This window comes from Malaya genurostris, chromosome 2, assembly GCF_030247185.1.
Source record: "Malaya genurostris strain Urasoe2022 chromosome 2, Malgen_1.1, whole genome shotgun sequence".
In the NCBI taxonomy this organism is placed as follows: Eukaryota; Metazoa; Arthropoda; class Insecta; order Diptera; family Culicidae; genus Malaya; species Malaya genurostris.
The window spans coordinates 51049839-51067082 of NC_080571.1; the positions used below are offsets into that span (position 1 = coordinate 51049839).

At 35.3% G+C, this 17244-nt stretch overlaps 1 protein-coding gene across 1 annotated transcript in view; it reads right to left on the minus strand.

Annotated features, from left to right (window-relative positions):
* Positions 1 to 14289, minus strand: part of LOC131433049 (myogenesis-regulating glycosidase) — a 48907-nt gene extending 34618 nt beyond the window's left edge. The window contains exon 1 of the mRNA XM_058599780.1: positions 13977 to 14289. The gene's annotated coding sequence lies outside the window, so the exon portion shown is untranslated. The remainder of the gene's footprint in view (positions 1 to 13976) is intronic.
* Positions 14290 to 17244: the final 2955 nt, after the last annotated feature.

Consider the following 17244-nt stretch of genomic DNA (forward strand, 5'->3'; position numbering starts at 1 on the left):
CGGCATGGTTCATTTAACATAGAATGGACACCAGTGCGAGAGCGAATTTCTCAGCGAAAGATTAGCTCGTTGCTAAGGGGATTCTCTCTGAAGCAACAAACGATCGCTTATTCTCGTTTCGCGATCCAATTCTATACGGGTAGTGGATAATTGCGATAGAATCATTTTACTATTGCCGCTTATTCTAACTATGTGTATATAACCTTTATATAAGTTGTGCCTATGAAAATGTATGTGAATGCTCCACACAAGGGTTTTGAAATATTGCAACCTAGTATGAGAATCATCAAGTCGAATCATCGATTCGATTTTCTGCGATAATTGTCAACTTACGATTCTCTCTTGGTAAATTCCACACAGCACCAATCAATCAGACTGTATTTTTTTAAGGGCCGTGAAATACTCAGAGTATGAAGTGGAGCGAAGAAATGTAGAAAAATTCTCTCGCGGTTCATACATTGAGAGACTCGAGTTCTTGTAGCATCTTCTACCGGATTGAAAATGTTATGTACAATATTGATAAATATCGAACAGCTTCTGTCAAATTTTCGGCAATCACCAACACTGATTGAATGTTGAATGGACATTATTCAAATTTACATTTTTCGAGCATTTGCTTTCATTTTTTCTCTTTAAAAGCCGAAGCCGGAAGAACGATTTCGAGACAATTTGGAAGAAATTTTTCCCTTTCTGTTTTATCACTCTGAATGACGTAGGCTTTTGACCACTGTTTCCGGTACTTCCGGAAACGGGAACTAATAATCGATATATCCTCAACCAAATTTTATATTATTATACGTATTCAAATAAAAACCAGTAATGTTAAACCTTGCATTTAAGTCTAGGTTTGTTAAAAACGCTTCAACCATTTGCGAGAACATTAAGTGCTTATTTGTTACAATTTGTAACTCTGGAACCCGGGTAAAATTGATGTATGACTTTTCATATGAATCTTGGTATGAATGCAAGGTTTTGCACATACACACATTTTTCGATCTGGACGAGCTGAGTCGAATGGCATATGACATTCGATCCTCTGGGCTTATGGCTCAAGAATCTTTCTGTATGAGAAAGGCAAAAAATGAGCGAAAAAATTAGATCTTGCTGTAAAGATAAATTTCAGGTCGTCAAATGTCTAGTTGTCATTTTTATCCACCAAATATATGAAAATAATGTCACTCACTTTTCTCGAAGATGGCTGGGTCGATTTTCACAAACTTTGATTCAAATCGATGGTTTTAGGATGCCATGAGAATATCTCAATCTTCATTCGGATTCAATCTCACGTTTTAGATGTAGGGTGCTAAGTGTAACAATGTCAATTTGAAAATATTTTTTCCCATTAATTACAAATTCTTTAAATTTTCTAGTAAATTTATCATGTTTTCAGATCATGATAGTATGTAACCAAATAAAGGATTTATAATCCAATTTCGGTACATTAAAAAAAACTTGTAGAAAAACAACAGTATATACGGAATTGAAACAAAACTCAATCAGAAAACTTGTATACAGTTAGCACCATGCTGAAATACTAAGCAGATCTTACATCACAGTTGGATGATATTGAACGAACTTTTTTCATCTCCTCCTAATTTCTTCGAAGGAGACTGAATCGATTTCATTAAACTTAGGCTCGTTTGAAAGCAACTCTTGAGTTGTGTTTCAAATTCGAAGATCAATTTTCTGATCTTTCTGTTTCGGATATATAACGGTATAAGTGACGTAACTAATGAAAATCTGAGAAAGGCAAAACCTTTTATAATTCACCTAGAGGAGTAATGATGCCTTTCTCATACTACTTATATTTTCAAAAACATCACTAGAAGGTTCTGTTAAGAATTTTTTTTTCAATCTTGAATAAAATAAGAATTTGTAAACAGTTATGTCAAGTTAATAAGGTAATTTCTTTATTTTGCATCGTCGTACTAGATGATTAAATACACTTTACCGTATAGATCTGTAACAAGAAGTCGGACCCGAACGAAATTAAACAACAACCTATGAGACTACAGTAACTTTTATTTGAGTCTGTTTGTGGAAATCGATCAAATCATCTCAGCTATACGAAATTGAACAAAGCACGCTGTGAACGGATAAAAGCCGGTGGTGTTTTCTTCTTCCGTACCGCACTTACTGACGCGTACCAGTTTTGCATCGTCATTTTGAATGATGATTTGAATGTTTTGACACTAATCGCCACATAATTTCGGAACCGGAAGTCGGATCTGGATGAAATAGCACAGTATATTTTGAGACAATGAGAACTTTAATTCGAATCATGATTCGTGAAAATCGGTTCATCCGTTGCTGATAAATCGAGGTCTCCGTTTTTGAAGCTTTTCTTCACTATTATCGGTGCTTTCGGAAACGGAAACCGGGAACTAGTAGTCCCAAAGTAGTTTTATATATTCATTTACTAGTTTGTCTCATAATCAGTTAATGGTTAGTTTGATCTTTATTTTATTGAAATTACGTAGTGCTCGTGTTTGAGTAATCAATTATGATGTTGTCAATGTACCGAAACTAAGCACTTATGAAAAGTATTATGTACTTCTGAAAAGTAACACCTGCATGCGGAATTATGCTAATGGTTAGCAAATAGAAAATTATCGAATAAGATCTTTTGTTTGTGCTACACATTCTTTGTTTCCAGTATCAAGAACTAACAAACGGCGGTAGAGTAATGGTACCACAACTCAGCACAGATTAAAATATTTTGTGAATTTACATCAATTTTCAGGCACATATTTGGAGCAGACAATTGAATAGAAAGTTACTTTACAGTTCTAAGCATTTCCTGAAATATACAGTCCTGTTCATTGGAAAATCTATGTAATCCAATTTAATTTTACATCGATCATGGTTCAAAATCAAATTTTCCATTCAACTTATGTTTTTTTCACCATACTATTGATTTACATGTCGTGTAAATTTCATTATTTTTTTCTGTAAGATCCGCACCTTCAAACATATCACCCAGTGCTGTTCGAAATAATAGCAGCGCTAATACACTAGTGTTATATACTTGCTCTTCATTAACCTACTACGTCTATTAATAAATAATGAATAATGAAATAGCATCTTAAAAGTTTTCTTCAGTAAGTAAAGTTGTTGAGATACTTTGATACTATTCTTTTAGGTTGTATTCTAAAGCATGGCATCAACCAAAAAATTATTTACTCATTGAACTGTTTGTTCAAAGCTGTATCATTTGTGATAATATTATCAAACTAGTTGGCCCGTCGAACTTCGTCTCGTCCAAAAATTTTTGGTACTAACATGTGATTAGGGCATATCGTACGATAGACCCTTGCGAATGTTACTAAATAAAATGAGCATTGCTCGGCTCTATAACTTTAATTTATGCAATAATCGTATAATCTTGTAGATAGAAGTCCAATGTACGAAATAATGCACAATTATTTTTTGTAACATTCAAAAGGGCCTATCGCACAATATGCCCTAATCACATGTTAGTTCCGAATGATTTCGGACATCATAATTGTCATACGACTAATTGGTTAACGTTTCTCCCCATTATTTTCCTGATTACTTAACCAATTACAATTAACGGAATTCGACATAACACATGGATCAATAAGTCCCGAGACTAAAGCAGAGATGGCGCTCGTAGTAAACCAACAACCACGTCTTTCTAGAGTACTAACCTTTGCTTAAAACGGGTCAAAATTTTAAGTCGATCCGACCAGAAACAGCTGAGTTATCGAGGTTGGAGTAAAGTCGTTTTGTAGTTTGTTTAAAAAATGGAAAAACCCGAGTTTCGTGTTTTGATAAAACATTGTTTTTTAATGGGTAAAAACACCGGGCAAACGAAACAATGGATTGGAAAATGTTATCCGGACTCTTGTCCATCAAAAGCAACGATTTGTCGGTGGTTCGCCGAGTTTAAACGTGGTCGTACCGACACAAATGACGCGGAACGCTCGGGTAGACCTGTGGAAGCCGTTACATCGGAAAATGTGAGTGAAGTGACAAAAATTATAATGAACGATCGTAAAGTGAAGCTCCGTGAGATTGCTGAGATGACACAGATATCATATGGAAGTGTATTTACTATCCTTCATGAAAAATTGAGCATGAAAAAGGTCTTTTCCAAGTGGGTGCCGCGATTGCTTTCGATGGAACAAAAACAGCAACGAGTCAATGATTTAGAAAATAGTTTATCGCTATTTACTCGCGACAAAAAAGATTTCTTGCGTCGTTACGTGACCATGGACGAAACATGGATACATCACTACACTCCAGAGTCGAAGCGATAGTCATCTGAGTGGCGCACAGCCGTCCGAAGCGTCCGAAAACGCAGCGGTCAGCTGGCAAAGTCATGGCGTCAGTTTTTTGGGATACGCATGGTGTGATTTTCATTGACTACCTCGAAAAAGGTAAATCGATCAACAGTGATTATTATATTGACTTACTGGTGCGTTTGAAGGAAGAAATCGCAAAAAAACGACCGCACATGCAGAGAAAAAAAATCCTTTTTCATCAAGACAATGCACTTTGCCACAAGTCGATGAAAACAATGGCGAAATTGAACGAATTGGGCTTTGATCTGCTTCCTCACCCCCCACAATGTTTTAGACTCTCTCTTCTAGAGTTGTTTAATCGGTAGGGTATATCACAATTTGAATTTAGCCCAAGTAACCAAAAGTTCATGAGTAAAGATTTGGCTTAAGCAATTCTGAACAGTCCATGTTTAAGGAATTACTCATACTTGAATGTTCACTCGACGCAACATAAAGTTTTTTAAGAACCTTTCTGTACGTTCAAGTTGCCAAAATGATTCTATCGCAATTATCAACTGCCTGTATAGAATCGGATCGCGAAACGAGAATAAGCGACCGTGTGTTGCTTCAGAGAGAATCCCCACAGCAGCGTGCTAACCTTTGATTCTCAGAAATGTCATCGAGAGAAATTCGCTCTCGCACTGGTGTCTACTCTATGTTAAATGAGTCATGTCGGGTTTTTGTTGCTGCGATGATATCCGTCTCTCTTTGATGGCACTGATTCAATCGTGTGAAGAGTTGCTAGTGAGCATTGATACGATAAAAGCCATCCTTGAGTAAGTGAAATACTTTTTTTGAGAATATGGTGCCTTCAGGCGAGCGAGCCCTCATCGAATCTCGTACAAACAAGTAGGCGAGAGAAATGTCAAATTCGTATGTTCAATGTGATGCCGGGCGATGGCGTAGCTGAACTGAAGACTGATTTCTCGTTTATAGCTGACAGGGTCTGCTTGAAGTTAACTTACTAGTGGAGTCATCGCGATATAGTGCCACGTGTGCTTCAGAGCTCTTATAAAGTGGATATTTTTCGGCTACTGTGGAACTTTTGGCTGCTTAGAGAGACGACGCCTAAATTTAAATTTGGTACTGATCTTACCAATTTGAACATTCTTCACAGAATATGAAATATAAAATGGCAGTCAGTTATTTTATCCCGGTTTTAACTATTTAGTCGCAGTGTCGGGAAAAAACCAAAATTTCGAGAATCGCTACAAGTGATTTTTCACGAGTGATTTTCAGACAAAAAAATCATCGATCAGAAAACTCAATGCAGAAAAGTTCAGTACTGATTTTCTGCAAAAACGCGATTCAGCACTGAAACTAAAAATCTCTCCCTTTCGATTATTTCTTTAGCGATATTTCTGTGGGAGAAAATACGTCATTAAGTTTTGCTGACACAAAAAAAAATCACTTGTGAACTGTGTGAAAATATTTGCGCTGCAATTATTTCGAACAGCACTGTGTATACTGAAACCATTAGAGTGAGACCAGTTATCCCTGTTCGAAGAATTTTCGTTGATTGCAAGTCGAGTAATTCGCAAAATATCGTGATGACTCCACTAGTAAGTTAACTTCAAGCAGACCCTGTCAGCTATAAACGAGAAATCAGTCTTCAGTTCAGCTACGCCATCGCCCGGCATCACATTGAACATACGAATTTGACATTTCTCTCGCCTACTTGTTTGTACGAGATTCGATGAGGGCTCGCTCGCCTGAAGGCACCATACTCTCAAAAAAAGTATTTCACTTACTCAACTCTTCACACGATTGAATCAGTGCCATCAAAGAGAGACGGATATCATCGCAGCAACAAAAACCCGACATGACTCATTTAACATAGAATAGACACCAGTGCGAGAGCGAATTTCTCTCGATGACATTTCTGAGAATCAAAGGTTAGCACGCTGCTGTGGGGATTCTCTCTGAAGCAACACACGGTCGCTTATTCTCGTTTCGCGATCCGATTCTATACAGGCAGTTGATAATTGCGATAGAATCATTTTACTATTACCGCTTATTCTAACTATGTGCGTATAACCTTTGTTTAAGTTGTGTCTATGAAAATTTCTGTGAATGCTCCACACAAGGGTTTTGAACTATTGCAACCTAGTATGAGAATCATCAAGTTGAATCATCGATTCGACTTTCTGCGATAATTGTCAACTTGCGATTCTCTCTTGAGAAATTCCACACAGCAACGATCATTATCAGACTGTAAATTTTTTTCAAGGGCGTGAAATACTCAGAGTATGAAGTGGAGCGAAGAAATGTACCAACATTCTCTCACGGCTCATGCTTTGAGAGACTCGAGTTCTTGTAGCATCTTCTACCGGATTAAAAATGTTTTATACAACATAGATAGCAATATAGCAGCTTCTGTCAAATTTTCGGCAATCAAATACTATTTGTTCGTAAAAAATGAGAGCTTGATAATATAATGTCTTTGCTTTAAGTGAAGTGCAAGTCGGCTTTCAAAACATTACCTTCGCTCTGGCAAATAAATTATCTACGCACATCTAAGTACCATCAACACTTGGAAGCCACTGCGCAACGAGGATTTTCACACAGTGTGAACGAACGGGCCGGGGTTAAGCTCCTATTCTCAAAAGATTAGTACTGTACCTATTTATAAACGGACGTCTTCAGACTATTATCGCTATCGATGACCGCGTCTTGCTGGATGGCAAATTATCACCGCTTCGTTTGCGTTTGCAAGAATGCCGGTATGCTATGTACTTATATTTTGCAATTTATCTTATTCATATCTCACGAAACAGCATCATATCAGACGTGTGAAAAATGAGGACTATTTCTATGACAACGGAAATGTTAGACAGTGTTTATTGGAAAACACCGTAAATGTAATTGAAAGAGTGGAAATAAAAATAAGGTTTATATTGCTGTCATAGTGAAGGCGTTTTTCTTTCACTAGTCTAATCATGGCATCCTTTTCTATTCTAGGACGGTTTCATTCAAAATATATGCAACTCTGGTCAATTAGCTTTGATGACTGAATGTTTCATATATGTATATTTCAACAATATCGCGTAAAGGCTAGTGGATATAGGGCAGAAATTTTTGATATGGATCATACGCTTGTCAAGCACTTAATTAGATCCTTTCAAAACTTAAAAAAGCCCAAAATTAGTCATTCCGCTATTTAGTGAGTCCACGTCAGGCCCGTACCCAGGATTTCGTTTCGGGAGGGGCCCAAAGATTAAAAATAATGTTACTGAAGATTGCTTATATACCTAATTCTCGATGTGCCTTTTACTTATGTTTTTAACAGACACTTTAAACTTTTCCACTGGAACTGTTATTGTATTACATTTTTTCACATTTACTTCTGCAAACCATGTCTTAGACCTTCTAAATAATTATATATCTGTTTTTGACCTTCTAAATAATTATATATCCCCTCGGCCCCCCCCCTCTGGGTACGTGACTGGTCCACGTATTGTATCGACTCTATTTTAATCTGTCCGCAGTAAACAACTTTTATCGGGCGGCTGCTTTTCTGCTGGATTATTCGGTTAGTTACTAACCGGTCGGTAATTCCTTTCTAATTGATGAAATCCACGGATGGGATTAACGAACCAAATCAGTAGACAGTCATAAAGCGATTAGTGTGTGTCGCGCTTCCTATATTTGGTTTAGGAATCCGATAAATTTGGTTACCAGCGCTGATAAAGATTTCAGAGCGGGTGTAGGTGTGGGAATGTTTTCGATATCAGCTTTATCAGCTCCGTTCTGTTCGATAAAACGAACTGGTCAGATGATTGTGGTGGTTTTAGATTTTGGATGTTTTTTATTTTTAATTTTTTTCGGTATTTGAATTTTAACGTGTCATAGAAAATTTCCTTACGATAATTACACTTCTTATGTTCGTAAAACACGTATGAAATTGTTTTGTAGTGAATATTTTGTTTATTACCTTTCCTATCTCTCATCCGGCTATTCAGAATTGTTGTTCCTTTCATAACGCTTGGTTTGGATTAAGCAATGAAAAAGAGTTAATAAAGAATAGAGAATAGAGAATAGAGAATAGAGAATAGAGAATAGAGAATAGAGAATAGAGAATAGAGAATAGAGAATAGAGAATAGAGAATAGAGAATAGAGAATAGAGAATAGAGAATAGAGAATAGAGAATAGAGAATAGAGAATAGAGAATAGAGAATAGAGAATAGAGAATAGAGAATAGAGAATAGAGAATAGAGAATAGAGAATAGAGAATAGAGAATAGAGAATAGAGAATAGAGAATAGAGAATAGAGAATAGAGAATAGAGAATAGAGAATAGAGAATAGAGAATAGAGAATAGAGAATAGAGAATAGAGAATAGAGAATAGAGAATAGAGAATAGAGAATAGAGAATAGAGAATAGAGAATAGAGAATAGAGAATAGAGAATAGAGAATAGAGAATAGAGAATAGAGAATAGAGAATAGAGAATAGAGAATAGAGAATAGAGAATAGAGAATAGAGAATAGAGAATAGAGAATAGAGAATAGAGAATAGAGAATAGAGAATAGAGAATAGAGAATAGAGAATAGAGAATAGAGAATAGAGAATAGAGAATAGAGAATAGAGAATAGAGAATAGAGAATAGAGAATAGAGAATAGAGAATAGAGAATAGAGAATAGAGAATAGAGAATAGAGAATAGAGAATAGAGAATAGAGAATAGAGAATAGAGAATAGAGAATAGAGAATAGAGAATAGAGAATAGAGAATAGAGAATAGAGAATAGAGAATAGAGAATAGAGAATAGAGAATAGAGAATAGAGAATAGAGAATAGAGAATAGAGAATAGAGAATAGAGAATAGAGAATAGAGAATAGAGAATAGAGAATAGAGAATAGAGAATAGAGAATAGAGAATAGAGAATAGAGAATAGAGAATAGAGAATAGAGAATAGAGAATAGAGAATAGAGAATAGAGAATAGAGAATAGAGAATAGAGAATAGAGAATAGAGAATAGAGAATAGAGAATAGAGAATAGAGAATATACAACAATTGTCATATGATTTTCTGACATCACCTATTCTTTTATATCTGTTCCTGTCGATTCCATGCAAATGTGTTATTTAGTGACTTCAAAAAACTTGTAAAGTTTGATTCAATGTGCTCAAAAAATATATGAAATATAACAGTTACTTTGTTTTAACAGTTTTGCTATAATAAATTCCTCAAAATAGTATTAAAAATAGCCATCATACGCGACGAGCCTTTTTTTCACGGGAGATTATGATTAGTATACTGATTAATAAATTTTTATTTTATCGTTTTAGTGGAGAAGCGAACAGTTTCTCACTTTCAAGTTCCAACACCAGTAGCGTACCGAGAAATTTGCACCCGGGGCAAAATAGTAAAATAAGAGATTTTGCCGCCCCCATCGTTGGTTTTGTGACAGCTGAAATCCATCTCCGGAAAGATGGCTTGAGCGAGCAAAAAAAAAAGGTTCCAAGCATTGATTTGACGCACCCCTAAATCGTTGCGGTGCCTATTATGAATAAGTTGTAATTTCCATTTTTGTAGATTATTCTTATAAAATATTTGCTCGACTCGATTGAGGATTCGGTTGGTTTCAAATCGGTTGACTACCGTCCTGATAATTCGAACTGTATCTGATGAATGTCACTTATAGAGAAGTATTCTTCTAACGAAAACAATTTATTTACAGGTAGATCCGCCACGTCATCATCTTCTTCTGATGACAGTTACGCTAGCGTAACAGGTAGACCATGTATTTCGGTAGAATGCCATTCGCTTCTTTAAACGAAATCGATTTAGACGATATAACGAAAAATAAATTCATCCGTATAAATTCGACTTCATCACTTTTTGAAGCATTTCAAGATGGATGGCAATTTGCAAATAATATTATAATGAATTTAAAATTTTACACTGATGTTAAATAATTATTTGAAAATTTCAAAATGGAATGCGCGATCTTTAAAATCGAGTGAAGATGAATTATATAATTTTCTCAAAGTTCACAAAATTCATATTGCCATTGTGACAGAAACTTTTCTTAAACCAAATGTCAAATTGAAAAGCAATCCACATTATGTGGTTCATCGATTTGACAGGTTTACTGGAATGGGTGGTGGAGTTGCAATTTTTGTCCAACGGCAAATTAAACATCGAATTTTACCTTCTTTCAATACTAAAGCTATTGAAAGCTTGGGAATCGAAGTTGAAACCATTCATGGAATTTATTTCATCGCTGGAGCATATTTGCCATTCCAATGCACCGGCGAACAAGTAAATTTCTTTAAAGACGATTTGCAAAAACTTACAAGATATCGATCGAAATTTTTCGTAATAGGGGACTTGAATGCTAAGCATGCCCAGTGGAATTGTAGGCAAAATAACAATAATGATAAAATACTTCATAATCAACTCTCAGCTGGTTACTTCACAGTTTTTCATCCCAGTAATCCGACTTGTTTCTCTTCCGTGAAAACCCCGTCTACAATTGATCTGGTTCTAACAGATCAAAGTCACATTTGTAGTGAACCGATTACACATGCTGACTTTGACTCAGATCATCTTCCTGTAACATTCAGACTTTCCAACGAAGCTATAATTAATCCAATTAGTTCTACATTCAACTATCATAGAGCCAATTGGTTGGATTACAGATCTCACATTGAAAATCATGTGGATCATGAAATTATTTTAGAAAATTCTGCGGACATCGACACAGCAATTGATAATTTGAATCATTACATTATCGAAGATAGGAACCTTTCAGTTCTTAAAGTTCAACTGCTCATTCGGTTGAAGAATGTTCGTCGACGACAATATCAACGTTCTCGTGATCCTGCTATGAAAAACATAGTTAAGGATTTACAAAAAGAAATTAAACATAGATTCATTCTTTTGCGAAATAAAAATTTCGCTAAAGAAGTTGAACAAATTAAACCATATTCTAAACCTTTCTGGAAACTTTCTAAGGTTCTTAAGAAACCTCAGAAACCAATTCCTGCTCTCAAGGAAGGAAATCAAATACTTCTTACAAATGGCGAAAAATCTCAAAAACTTGCTCAGCAGTTCGAGAGTGTCCACAATTTTAATTTTAACGTTGTGAGTCCTATTGAAAATGAAGTCTCACTAAAATATGATCATATTTCAACTCAAGTGTTATTACAAGATGACATTATTGAGACGAATTTTGATGAAATTAAATCAATTACACTGAAGTCTTTTTTTATGCGAATTTACGTACCGCATAAAAAACCGCATAAAAAAAACCGCATAACTCTGAAAATTCGCATAAAAAAAAACCGCATAACTCTGAGAATTCGCATAAAAAAAACGCATAACTCTGAAACTTCGCATAAAAAAAGACCGCAGAAGGGCAAACCGCATAACTCTGAAAATTCGCATAAAAAAAAACCGCGTAACTCTGAAACTTCGCATAAAAAAAACCCGCATAACTCTGAAAATTCGCATAAAAAAAGTCGCGTAAAAAAAACCGCATAAAAAAAGACCGCATAAAAAAAGACCTCAGTGTATTAGGAAACTTAAAAACATGAAGGCTCCTGGTAATGATGGAATTATTATTATTCTTATTAAAAATCTTCCCGATGTTGCCTTGAGAATCTTGGTTAAAATTTTCAACAAGTGTTTTTCATTAGCTTTCTTCCCAAAACGAAGGAAAAACGCTAAAGTAATTCCTATCATCAAACCTAATAAGAACCCAGCAGAAACATCAAGATATCGACCAATTAGCTTACTTTCTTCTATCTGTAAACTTTTTAGAAAAAAAGTCTCGTTGTTAGTGATGTCTGATCAAGCAAAAGACTTAGGCTTAACGTATGACAGAAAAATCACTTTCAAGGATTACATTGAAAGAATCCAGACAAAGTGTAATAAATATATTAAATGTTTATAGCCTCTTATAAACAGAAATTCTAAGCTCTGTCTAAAAAACAAATTGTTAATTTATAAACAAATTTACAGACCAGCCATGCTTTATGCAGTACCAATTTGGTCAAGTTGTTGTTCCACCTGGAAGAAAACACTTCAAAGGATTCAGAATAAAATTCTGAAAATGATTTTGAAGCGTCCTCCCTGGTTTAGTACAAATGAGTTACACAGACTCACAAATATAGAACCATTAGATGTAATGTCACATAATATTATAAGCAAATTCCGACAAAAATCGATGCAATCTTCAATTGAATCGATTCGCTCTCTGTATTAGTTAGTAACTTAGTATATAAGTTTCTTTTCCCCATTACACAATACAAGTATGTCTTCATGGTAATACCAAATCATGTATATAATAGGGCTAAAAAGACACTACTTCAGGCTGAACACCCAATTGAAATCTTAATAATTTAAGTTTAACTCATATTTCAATAAATAATTATTTTAAAAAAACATCATTCAAATATCGAATATTATTCTCCTCACCAACACAACTTTATTCCTGTAACACTTGTGGTTACACAGAGAATTCCTCGGTCACTAGTAGCAACAAGTGTTGAATTACAATCATTCCCTTCCAACAGTGACCTGCACGGGCCATGCTCTAATACCGTTTTCGGTTTTAGAACCTACACGCGGGCGACTCGGACTCCGAGTAAAACGAACACATGGTACGCGCCCTAAACAACAACTCACGTAAAAAAAGAAAAAATAAACAAACTCGCATGGGTGCGTGGTGCTACCCGAGAAAATTTTCAGAGCGAAACTACGCGATTGGAGTCCGATCTAGAGCGACCCCAGGTTGCTAAAACAAACACATAAAAAGTTGTTTTGGTGACTCTGGGTCAGCTCTCGGCCTGCTCTGATCAATAAACGAAATATACCGTTTTCAATATGCAATTTCAACTGTTTGCTGATGAATCACGGGAAAATCACGGGCGGCCAACTAAGCTAAGCCATTGTTTATTTCTTAAACACTGGTTAGAAATCAGCATAACTATTGTTCCAATACGAGAGCTAAAAATTTTAAACTCATGTAAACGGCCCTTCTTGAATCAAAAATAATGCTATTTCAAGGGGAAGATTTCAAATCGAACAAATCATTGACACCAAGTCAAGCCAATGTATCATATCATACAAATTTTTTTCTCGTTTTCTTTATTTATGACACCGAGACGTCATATCAGGCATTGTACTTTGGCAGTGTTGTTGAAATTGTGACCCTCGGAATAGAATGAAATTTCATGTCTGCTTAGTGGCTCTGGTTGCACTGTTCAATTGGACCTGAAATTTAAAATTAACTGGTAACATTCTGGCGAGTCCAAGACGTAACGTGAACCAAATTAAACTTTTTTGTTTATTCCGCTTTCAAAACCACGATAGGATAGTAAAATTTTTGCGTTTCATTGAAATATAAAATACACGATCTCCGTAACTCAAAACGAGTATTTGTACCTCGAAACAAGCACTGTAATACTATTCTGTAGAAAATTGGATTCACTCTGTAGTTTCGTGAATTACAAATTGGTTCCCATTAAATTATCATTATAGGGATCCAACTGATAGAATTCGGTAGATATTTTTCATAAATAAGCATCACTGATCAAAACAAAATTTCAGTATCCCACCGAACATCCGCTCACTGGTCCAAACACCGGAATGTTCCAAAACAACAACTCGTTCAACTCTGTTTGCAAACACTATAGAAGAACACAAACTCAGTCACTCACTGCAAAATGCACCAACGAAATTAACCGATTTACGACGCACTGGTCTTATCCGTGTTAGGTTGTCTGCACACACGCTCCACGCGATATGCCCTTTAGCGACTACCGAACTGCACTGATCAGACTTACGCGCTCAGGTAGCTTCAAGCCATGTGGGCTCTTCGTCACGCTACTATCAGTTCGAGTAGGTGTCAAAGATTGATACACTGACAACACCCGAGATACTGAATCTATATCGACTGAGCGTTACACTTCAATACTTTTTTTTTCGAAGCCACCTTCAGTCATTGTCGAGCAGATCTACCGATAACGGGGTGGACTACCGTTCCGGTAATTCGAAACCCGTACTAAACTGAGCTCGAACTGTCGGTGGTTCCCAGATTGAGATGCATCTTGAATTCCAACCGCTATTTTGAAACTTGAAACGTGTGGCCTAGCTGCACTACAAATGGAACCAAACAAAGGGCTAACCGTATTATCTTTCGGGCAGCCTCGAGGGGCAATTGAGTGTGAATCTGCTGCCGTGTTTAGAAAAGCCGCCACTGGCAATGAGACTGTGAACAATGAAAACGAAATTCACGTATTTCATGCAATAGAATATTCGATATTTTCTCACGAAAATTTACATAACAACAACGAAAGAAACAGTTTTAGCTATGTTCTTCGTGTAATTGTTGCTTATTTTTCCTCTAATTAGGTGCAAATTTTCCGTTCGTGGTTTTCCCAACCATTCAAAATAAACCAAATTTAACTTTAAAATCTTTCAAAATCATTCTTCAATCGCTAGTTACAGCTATGTGGAAGAGAGGGTAACATGTACCTGTAATAAAATATAGAAAATTTGTCCGTGATGACCCAAAATTTCTCCAGAGTCATAGCTGGTGACGAATCATGTTTTTTTTTACGTATAAACCAAAGCTCAATCCTCCCAATGACGGCTGCCATCCAATTCATTCTTTTTGGGATAGACGAAAATTGAAGACAAGCTAAACGACGTCCACACGCGCAATAGCTGTCAAAAACTGACAGGACATTCAAAATGGCCGGAATCGGAAACATAAGTGAAGGTCATGAAAGCCAACATAACGGATAGAGATAAGCAATATGTAAGCAGCATTCATGGTAAGATGAGCTAAAATATCGCATGGAAGCGAGTTGCAGAGCCAATGAAAAAAAAAAGAAGTAGGGTAAGGGCTCCCTATTTCATCTCATATGTAAGGACGTCGCCTTCAAACCCCGATTTAGCCACTAAAATCACTATAACTATTTCATGTTACTGCTTCATTCGCCTTGCTCCACGTTGAGAATTGATTCACATTTCTTGAAAATTTAACTAATATTCATAAAACAGCTAAAAACACTTATGATGTATTCACTACTCTGCTCCTAATTCCATCTCAATGGATTTTTATTCATCCTATCGTTGATCCTTTATTCATCCTATAAATTAGCAATGGCGACAGCAATCAAAACAAAACATTCCACTATTACACTCTCAGGTTCAAAATGTCAGAATTCTTCTTAAAAACGGCCTAATGCAAACTATGAGACACAACACACAATATTTCTAGAACCAGTTTGAAATCATGTCAACGTCTAAACATTTTTCGGTCGTTTCCGTTACCTTTCGCTTTGAATTTAAAACTTTACTGTAAAGTTAATTTGGTGAACTTTAAATAAAAACCAAAATGTAATTGTTACTATTTATTCATTAGCCCTTCTTAAAACAAAGTGTAGAGCCAGAGATGCCATTTTTCCAGATTTATTTGTATTGTATAGATTTTTGCGTTCGCATACTGATTGAAATCAAAGTACAGATTGTATACAGATTCTTTAATTTAATACAGATTCATAGAAAGTGAGAGGTAAAAAATTAGACTTTTCTCTCTAAGTATCTATTAGTATTTGATTGCAGTGATTCTTTAAAAGTTTATTAATCAACGAACAAATCACATGTTAAAGTAGAAATCTTTTATGCAGATAATTGATTATGATTAACATCATTTTATTAGTGAAAACAGATAGAGCAGATATAAACTTTCAATGGAACGTAATACATATTTTCTATGAAAATATCTGGCATCTCTGTGCACAGCCGACGAAACACAAACACTTCACAGCGTTATGTTGACCTATAGCGGAATGAAACCAGTGCTACTAGATTTGCCACAATGGTTATTTCATTAGTATTTAACACGTTCTTTCTGGTAATATTCGAAGCAAAAACAGTTTTATTTAAGTATTAATATCAATAATATAATTAAACTAATGTCACGGATACCAAAACCATACTTTTTGATAATAATTTGAAGAAGATAAACAATTCATTTTTTGTAACATTTTGAGAAAACTTAGCAACTTTGCGAAACAAAATGAGATGAAAACAAAGCGCAATCAAGTGAACTAAGTGAAAAACTTTCATCTCATATTTTTAAAGACTTTTATTGTTTGTCGGGTAGTTTTTGAAGTTTTAAACCGTTAATAAAACAAGTGGCAAGTGAACAACACTAATTATGAAGTCATCCAGCATTCAATGGTAGTGTAATTGTGCGAAAAAGTGATCATGTTTTGAGACGAATCGATTAGTAGATAATCAGAAACATGACGAACTGTAAATCTTGAGATGAAAATGTGTCCTAAATTGAAAAGTGAGTTTATTTTAAATGAAAAAAATGATAAACGAAGAACTTAAAACCATTTCTTTCAATAGGAAAGTGTGACAATAGCTTTTATAATCATTTTAAAACATTTCACAGTTTTGTTCAGGTAGGTTGTAAAATATTATTCATGTTCAAAGTAATGAGGTGAAGGGATGAGATGGAAATAGGAGCTCAGATATATAGGGAGCCGTTACCCTATAATAATTTAAGTAGAAACAAAAGATTTACAGAAAATGGACACCTGCAACAATCTTCCCATGCCACAACTCTAACGAAACGTTCTACTTTTACAGGATAAAGGAAAGCTAATAGTATGTTGATTGCTAAAGATAGATTAGATAATAATAAAAAAACACGATCCTACAATTGTTTACGAAAATTGATTTCTATATAAACGCGGTGGAAACAATACATTATAGAAAGGATAACAAACGAGACAGCGATTAATTCTGACAGACAGCGAGACAGCGATTAAAGGAAAGGGGTCCATTAAAATAATCCAAAACGCGGATAATTCCTTCAAAGTTCTATAAGAAATATTAAACCTTTCAAACAAAATGAAACAGCTTCTCTCTATGTTTCTTGATAAAAAAATTATCGTATAAAAAGAT